The following is a 9,352-nucleotide window of genomic DNA, read 5'->3' on the forward strand; positions in this document are numbered from 1 at the left end:
GCTATGCGCAACGTGTGGTGAGTACCCACCTGAGATTTGTGCGCTATGCGCTACGTGTGGTGACGCGGTCACCTGAGATTTGTGCGCTGTGCGCTACGTGTAGAGACGTGGCCACCTGAGATTTGTGCGCTGTGCGCTACGTGTGGTGACGTGGCCACCTGAGATTTGTGCGCTACGTGTGGAGACACGGCCACGTGAGATTTGTGCGCTGTGCGCTACATGTGGTGACGCGGCCACCTGAGATTTGTGCGCTACGTGTGGTGAGTACCCACCTGAGATTTGTGCGCTGTGCGCTACATGTGGAGACGAGGCCACCTGAGATTTGTGTGCTATGCGCTACGTGTGGTGACGCGGCCACCTGAGATTTGTGCGCTGTGCGCTACGTGTGGTGAGTACCCACCTGAGATTTGTGCGCTGTGCGCTACGTGTGGTGAGTACCCACCTGAGATTTGTGCGCTACGTGTTGTGAGTACCCACCTGAGATTTGTGCGCTGTGCGCTACATGTGGAGACGAGGCCACCTGAGATTTGTGTGCTATGCACTACGTGTGGAGACGCGGTCACCTGAGATTTGTGCGCTGTGCGCTACTTGTGGTGAGTACCCACCTGAGATTTGTGTGCTGTGCGCTACGTGTGGAGACGCCGTCACCACAGAGTTGTGCGCTGTGCTCTACGTGTGTAGACGCGGCCACCTGAGATTTGTGCGCTGTGGTGGAGACGCGGCCACCTGAGATTTGTGCGCTGTGCGCTACGTGTGGAGACGCGGCCACCTGAGATTTGTGTGCTGTGCGCTGTGGTGGAGACGCGGCCACCTGAGATTTGTGCGCTGTGCGCTACGTGTGGAGACGCCGTCACCTGAGATTTGTGCGCTGTGTGCTACGTGTGGAGACGCCGTCACCTGAGATTTGTGTGCTGTGCGCTACGTGTGGAGACGCCGTCACCTGAGATTCGTGCGCTACGTGTGGTGAGTACGTCACCTGAGATTTGCGCGACGCCACCTGACGCAACCTGACTTTTTTTGCAGATTCGTGCGCTACATGTGGAGATGCGGCCACCTGAGATTTGTGCGCCTTTTTGCAAACTTACGTGTGGAGAGGATCCTGACGTTTGGACGCGTTTTGAGAAAAATTTCGCTTCGCTCGGACACCAGCTGACATAACTCGGCGAGGTAAGCTGCTGCATCTGCCAAAATTTTCATCACGTTCATCTGCTCATACGTGCATATTTGCGCATATTAGCAGGTTTTTGCTTGCATCTGCTCATATGTGCATATTTTGCGCATATTTGCAGGTTTTCGCTTGCATCTGCTCATATGTGCATATTTGGGGCATATTTGCAGGTTTTCGCTTGCATCTGCTCATATGTGCATATTTTGCGCATATTTGCAGGTTTTCGCTTGCATCTGCTCATATGTGCATATTTTGCGCATATTTGCAGGTTTCCGCTTGCATCTGCTCATATGTGCATATTTTGCGCATATTTGCATGTTTTTGCTTGCATCTGCTCATATGCGCATATTTGCATGTTTTCGCTTGCATCTGCTCATATGCGCATATTTGCAGGTTTTTGCTTGCATCTGCACATATGCACATCTTTGCAGGTTTTCACTTGCATCTGCTCATATGTGCATATTTTGCACAAATTTGCAGGTTTTCGCTTGCATCTCCTCATATGTGCACATTTTAATGTTTTCGCTTCCATGTGCTAAATTGCTCTCCGTTTTCCACAGGACGACTGTTGTGGAGAGGAACCTGACATGTGGCTGCGTTTTGTACAACGTTCGGGACCGGAGATTGTCGTTTTAGGTGCTGATTTCACATTGGCCCACCTTTTGGAGAGGACGACTCGTGTGGAGAGGAATTTCACTTCGCTCGGACACCACCTGACATCACTCAGCGAGGTAAACTGCTGCATCTGACAAATCTTTCATTGCTTACATCTGCTCATATGTGCATATATGTATATATATTACTATATATATGTATGTATGTATATACGTATGTATATATACATACGTATGTATATATACATACATACATGTACATACATACACACACATATATATACATACATATATACATATATACATACATATATATACATATATACATACATACATGTACATACATACACACAAATATATATACATACATATATACATATACATACATATATATACATATATACATACATACATATATATATATACACACATACATATATATACATACACATACATATATATATACACACATACATACATATATATATATATACATATATTTATACATATATATATACATACATATATATACATATATATATATACATACATATATACATATATATATACACATACATATATATATATGTATACACATATGATGTATACACATATGAGCGAGCGTACTCGGAAAAGCACTATTTGCTCGAGTAATTTGCTTTATCCGAGTATCGCTGTGCTCGTCCCTGAAGATTCGGGTGCCGGCACGGAGCGGGGAGCTGCAGGGGATAGCGGGGAGGAACAGAGGGGAGATCTTTCTCTCCCTCTCTCCCGCCCGCTCTCCCCTGCTCCCCGCTGCGACTCACCTGTCAGCCGCAGCGGTCCCCGAATCTTCAGGGACGAGCACAGCGATACTCGAATAAAGCAAATTACTCGAGCGAGTAGTGCTTTTCCGAGTATGCTCGCTCATCCCTAATATATATATATACACATATATATATACACACATATATATATATATATATATATATATATATATATATATATATATATATATATATACACATATACACACATATATATATACACATATATATATATACACTAGAGATGAGCGAGCACCAAAATGCTCGGGTGCTCGTTACTCCTGACGAACTTTTCGCGATGCTCGAGGGTTCGTTTCGAGTAACGAACCCCATTGAAGTCAATGGGCGACCCGAGCATTTTTGTATTTCGACGATGCTCGCTAAGGTTTCCTTGTGTGAAAATCTGGGCAATTCAAGAAAGTGATGGGAACGACACAGCAACGGATAGGGCAGGCGAGGGGCTACATGTTGGGCTGCATCTCAAGTTCACAGGTCCCACTATTAAGCCACAATAGCGGCAAGAGTGGCCCCCCCCCCCCTCCCAACAACTTTTACTTCTGAAAAGCCCTCATTAGCATGGCATACCTTTGCTAAGCACCACACTAGCTACAACAAAGCACAATCACTGCCTGCATGACACTCCACTGCCACTTCTCCTGGGTTACATGCTGCCCAACCGCCCCCCCCCCCCCCCACAGCGCACACCAAAGTGTCCCTGCGCAGCCTTCAGCTGCCCTCATGCCACACCACCCTCATGTCTATTTAGAAGTGCGTCTGCCATGAGGAGGAACCGCAGGCACACACTGCAGAGGGTTGGCACGGCTAGGCAGCGACCCTCTTTAAAAGGGGCGGGGCGATAGCCCACAATGCTGTACAGAAGCAATGAGAAATAGAATCCTGTGCCACCGCCATCAGGAGCTGCACACGTGGGCATAGCAATGGGGAACCTATGTGCCACACACTATTCATTCTGTCAAGGTGTCTCTGCATGCCCCAGTCAGACCGGGCTTTTTAATTCATAGACACAGGCAGGTACAACTCCCTATTGTGAAGTCCCTGTCGACCGACAGCATGGGTGGCTCCCTGGAACCCACCGGCGATCCACAAAAATATCCCATTGCATTGCCCAACACAGCTGAGGTAGTAATGTCGTGCTTAAAGGGGTTGTCCCGCGCCGAAACGGTTTTTTTGTTTTTTTTAAACCCCCCCCCCCCCCCCCCCCCCCGTTCGGCGCGAGACAACCCCGATGCAGGGGTTAAAAAAACAAACCGGAGAGTGCTTACCTGAATCCCGGCGGTCCGGCGTCTTCATACTCACCTGCTGAAGATGGCCGCCGGGGTCTGCTCCCTCCGTGGACCGCAGCTCTTCTGTGCGGTCCATTGCCGATTCCAGCCTCCTGATTGGCTGGAATCGGCACGTGACGGGGCGGAGCTACATGGAGCCGGCATTCTGCACGAGCGGCCCCATTGAAGACAGCAGAAGACCCGGACTGCGCAAGCGCGGCTAATTTGGCCATCGGAGGCCGAAAATTAGTCGGCACCATGGAGACGAGGACGCCAGCAACGGAGCAGGTAAGTATAAAACTTTTGATAACTTCTGTATGGCTCATAATTAATGCACAATGTACATTACAAAGTGCATTAATATGGCCATACAGAAGTGTTTAGACCCACTTGCTGCCGCGGGACAACCCCTTTAATACAGGTGGGCTTCGGCCCACACTGCATGCCCCAGTCAGACTGGGGTTCTTTACAAGTGGAAACAGATGCATTTATAATTCCCTGTGGACCCACAGCATGGGTGGGTGCCAGGAAGCCACCGGCGGTACATAGAAATATCCCATTGCATTGCCCAACACAGCTGAGGTAGTAATGTCGTGCTTAATGCAGGTGGGCTTCGGCCCACACTGCATGCCCCAGTCAGACTGGGGTTCTTTACAAGTGGACACATGTAGGTTAAACTCCGTGTGCACCTACAGCATGGGTGGCTCCCTGGAACCCACCGGCGATACACAAAAATATCCCATTGCATTGCCCAACACAGCTGAGGTAGTAATGTCGTGCTTAATGCAGGTGGGCTTCGGCCCACACTGCATGCCCCAGTCAGACTGGGGTTCTTTACAAGTGGACACATGCAGTTACAACTCCCTGTGGACCCACAGCATGGGTGGGTGCCAGGAAGCCACCGGCGGTACATAAATATATCCCATTGCATTGCCCATCACAGCTGAGGTAATGTCATGTTTAATGCAACTGGGCTTCGGCCCACACTGCATGCCCCAGTCAGACTGGGGCTCTTTAGAAGTGGACACATGTAGTTACAACTCCGTGTGGACCCACGGCATGGGTGGCTCCCTGGAACCCACCGGCGGTACATAAATATATCCCATTGCAGTGCCCAACACAGCTGATGTAACGTCAGCTGTAATGCAGGTGGGCAAAAAATTAATTGGATTACACTGTAGGCGAGGGCCCACAAAAATTGGTGTACCAACAGTACTAATGTACCTCAGAAAAATTGCCCATGCCCAACCAAGAGGGCAGGTGAAACCTATTAATCGCTTTGGTTAATGTGGCTTAAGTGGTAACTAGGCCTGGAGGCAGCCCAGTTTAACGAAAAATTGGTTCAAGTTAAAGTTTCAACGCTTTTAAGAGCATTGAAACGTATAAAAATTGTTTAGAAAAATTATATGACTGAGCCTTGTGGCCCTAAGAAAAATTGCCCGTTCGGCGTGATTACGTGAGGTTTCAGGAGGAGGAGCAGGAGGAGGAGGAGGAATATTATACACAGATTGATGAAGCAGAAATGTCCCCGTTTTGGAGGGTGAGAGAGAACGATGCTTCCATCCGCGGGTGCAGCCTACGTATTGTTTAGGTATCGCTGCTGTCCGCTGGTGCAGAAGAGAAGTCTGGGGAAATCCAGGCTTTGTTCATCTTGATGAGTGTAAGCCTGTCGGCACTGTCGGTTGACAGGTGGGTACGCTTATCTGTGATGATTCCCCCAGCCACACTAAACACACTCTCTGACAAGACGCTAGCCGCAGGACAAGCACCTCCAGGGCATACAGCGCGAGTTCAGGCCACGTGTCCAGCTTCGACACCCAGTAGTTGTAGGGGGCAGAGGCGTCACGGAGGACGGTCGTGCGATCGGCTACGTACTCCCTCACCATCCTTTTACAGTGCTCCCGCCGACTCAGCCGTGACTGGGGAGCGGTGACACAGTCTTGCTGGGGAGCCATAAAGCTGGCAAAGGCCTTGGAGAATGTTCCCCTGCTGCGCTGTACATGCTGCATGATCTCTGCGCCTCCCCTGCTACCTGGCCCTCGGAACTGCGCCTTCTGCCACTAGCGCTGTCGGATGGGAAGTTTACCATCAGTTTGTCCACCAGCGCCCTGTGGTATTGCATCATTCTCGAACCCCTTTCCTCTTCGGGAATGAGAGTGCAAAGGCTCTCCTTATACCGTGGGTCGAGCAGTGTGTACACCCAGTAATCCGTAGTGGCCAGAATGCGTGTAACGCAAGGGTCACGAGAAAGGCATCCTAACATGAAGTCAGCCATGTGTGCCAGGGTACCTGTACGCAACACATGGCTGTCTTCACTAGGAAGATCACTTTCAGGATCCTCCTCCTCCTCCTCTTCCTCCTCCTCAGCCCATACACGCTGAAAGGATGACAGGCAAGCAGCATGGGTACCGTCAGCAGTGGGCCAAGCTGTCTCTTCCCCCTCCTCCTCATCCTCCTCATGCTCCTCCTCCTCCTCCTGAACGTGCTGAGATATAGACAGGAGGGTGCTCTGACTATCCAGCGACATACTGTCTTCCCCCGCCTCTGTTTCCGAGCGCAAAGCGTCTGCCTTTATGCTTTGCAGGGAACTTCTCAAGATGCATAGCAGAGGAATGGTGACGCTAATGATTGCAGCATCGCCGCTCACCACCTGGGTAGACTCCTCAAATTTTCCAAGGACCTGGCAGATGGCTGCCAACCAGGGCCACTCTTCTGTAAATAATTGAGGAGGCTGACTCACACTGCGCCGCGCAAGTTGGAGTTGGTATTCCACTATAGCTCTACGCTGCTCATAGAGTCTGGCCAACATGTGGAGCGTAGAGTTCCACTGTGTGGGCACGTCGCACAGCAGTCGGTGCACTGGCAGATTAAACCGATGTTGCAGTGTCTGCAGGGTGGCAGCGTGCGTGTGGGATTTGCGGAAATGTGCGCAGAGCTGGCGCACCTTTCCGAGCAGGTATGACAAGTGGGGGTAGCTTTTCAGAAAGCGCTGAACCACCAAATTAAACACATGGGCCAGGCATGGCACGTGCGTGAGGCTGCCGAGCTGCAGAGCCGCCACCAGCTTACGGCCGTTGTCACACACGACCATGCCCGGTTGGAGGCTCAGCGGCGCAAGCCAGCGGTCGGTCTGCTCTGTCAGACCCTGCAGCAGTTCGTGGGCCGTGTGCCTCTTCTCTCCTAAGCTGAGTAGTTTCAGCACGGCCTGCTGACGCTTGCCCACCGCTGTGCTGCCACGCCGCGTTACACCGACTGCTGGCGACGTGCTGCTGACACATCTTGATTGCGAGACAGAGGTTGCGTTGGAGGAGGAGGAGGAGGAAGGTGCTTTAGTGGAGGAAGCATACACCGCCGCAGATACCACCACCAAGCTGTGGCCCGCAATTCTGGGGGTGGGTAGGACGTGAGCGGTCCCAGGCTCTGACTCTGTCCCAGCCTCCACTAAATTCACCCAATGTGCCGTCAGGGAGATATAGTGGCCCTGCCCGCCTGTGCTTGTCCACGTGTCTGTTGTTAAGTGGACCTTGGCAGTAACTGCGTTGGTGAGGGCGCGTACAATGTTGCGGGAGACGTGGTCGTGCAGGCCTGGGACGGCACATCGGGAAAAGTAGTGGCGACTGGGAACTGAGTAGCGCGGGGCCGCCGCCGCCATCATGCTTTTGAAAGCCTCCGTTTCCACAAGCCTATACGGCAGCATCTCTAGGCTGATCAATTTTGCAATGTGCACGTTTAACGCTTGAGCGTGCGGGTGCGTGGCGTCGTACTTGCGCTTGCGCTCAAACTGTGGCGCTAGCGACGTCTGGACACTACGCTGAGAGACATTGCTGGATGGGGCCGAGGACAGCGGAGGTGAGGGTGTGGGTGCAGGCCAGGAGACGGTAGTGCCTGTGTCCTCAGAGGGGGGTTGGATCTCAGTGGCAGGTTGGGGCACAGGGGGAGAGGCAGTGGTGCAAACCGGAGGCGGTGAACGGGCATCGTCCCACCTTGTGGGGTGCTTGGCCATCATATGCCTGCGCATGCTGTCGGTGGTGCCTCCCCAGCTGATCTTGGCGCGACAAAGGTTGCACACCACTGTTCGTCGGTCGTCAGGCGTCTCTGTGAAAAACTGCCACACCGTAGAGCACCTTGACCTGTGCAGGGTGGCATGGCGCGAGGGGGCGCTTTGGGAAACAGTTGGTGGATTATTCGGTCTGGCCCTGCCTCTACCCCTGGCCACCACACTGGCTCGGCCTGTGCCCACACCCTGACTTGGGCCTCCGCGTCCTCGCCCGCGTCCACGTTCTATAGGCCTACCCCTACCCCTCAGCATGGTGTATTACCAGTGATTTGATTTCTCAGGCAGGAAAGAAAGTGGCGCAAGCCTGCAGCCAAAATACAATTTTTTCCCTTGTTTTTCAAAGGACAAGTCACACTGCGTGTATTCAATGAATACTACTAAGTTTAATAACTGTGTTGTGGCCCTGCAAATGTGTCAGAGAACTGCAGTGATGCAAAGTTATTGGCTCCAGCAGATCAGGGATTTCCCATGCAGGAAAAAAATTGGCGCAAGCCTGCAGTAAAACGTAGCTGGCTGCGTCTGATTTTTTTTAACGTTCTGCACGCAGCACACACGTACCCAGAGCCCTGAGGACTGTCAGAGGCAGGCGAAATACAATTTTTTCCCTTGTTTTTCAAAGGACAAGCCACACTGCGTGTATTCAATGAATACTACTAAGTTTAATAACTGTGTTGTGGCCCTGCAAATGTGTCAGAGAACTGCAGTGATGCAAAGTTATTGGCTCCAGCAGATCAGGGATTTCCCATGCAGGAAAAAAATTGGCGCAAGCCTGCAGTAGAACGTAGCTGGCTGCGTCTGATTTTTTTTAACGTTCTGCACGCAGCACACACGTACCCAGAGCCCTGAGGACTGTCAGAGGCAGGCGAAATACAATTTTTTCCCTTGTTTTTCAAAGGACAAGCCACACTGCGTCTATTCAATGAATAATGTATGTCTTCTGGCCCTGCCTACACAATTCTATCCCTGTAGTATTAATGCTGGGTGCAATGGTCTGCACAGCCGGTTTTGAGAAAAAAAAAAAAAATGCAACACTGCTAACAGCAGCCTGGACAGTACTGCACATGGATAGATGTGGCCCTAGAAAGGACCGTTGGGGTTCTTGAAGCCTACACTCACTGCTAACACTCTCCCTGCCTAACCACCACTTCTGTCCCTATTGCAGGGCGCAATGCTCTGCAGATCCAATTTTGAAAAAAAAAAAAAAATACAGTGCTAACACAGTACTGCACACTATTAGATGTGGCCCTGAGAAGGACCGTTGGGGTTCTTGAAGCCTACACTAACTCCTAACGCTCTCCCTACAGCAGCTCCAGCACGATACCACTGTCCCTCAGCTAACTCACAAGGCATGTGTGGCGAGCCACGGGAGGGGCCGACTTTTATACTCGGGTGACATCTGATCGCCCCAGCCACTCACAGCAGGG

The 9,352-nt window shown here is 51.2% G+C and overlaps 1 long non-coding RNA gene across 1 annotated transcript in view; it reads left to right on the forward strand.

Annotated features, from left to right (window-relative positions):
- Positions 1-1,028: 1,028 nt before the first annotated feature.
- Positions 1,029-9,352, forward strand: part of LOC136587952 (uncharacterized) — a 9,522-nt gene continuing 1,198 nt past the window's right edge. Inside the window, exons 1-2 of the long non-coding RNA XR_010787521.1 lie at positions 1,029-1,167; positions 1,729-1,899. This is a non-coding gene — a long non-coding RNA (uncharacterized lncRNA). The remainder of the gene's footprint in view (positions 1,168-1,728; positions 1,900-9,352) is intronic.

The sequence above is a fragment of the Eleutherodactylus coqui genome, chromosome 13, assembly GCF_035609145.1.
Source record: "Eleutherodactylus coqui strain aEleCoq1 chromosome 13, aEleCoq1.hap1, whole genome shotgun sequence".
Classification (NCBI taxonomy): Eukaryota; Metazoa; Chordata; class Amphibia; order Anura; family Eleutherodactylidae; genus Eleutherodactylus; species Eleutherodactylus coqui.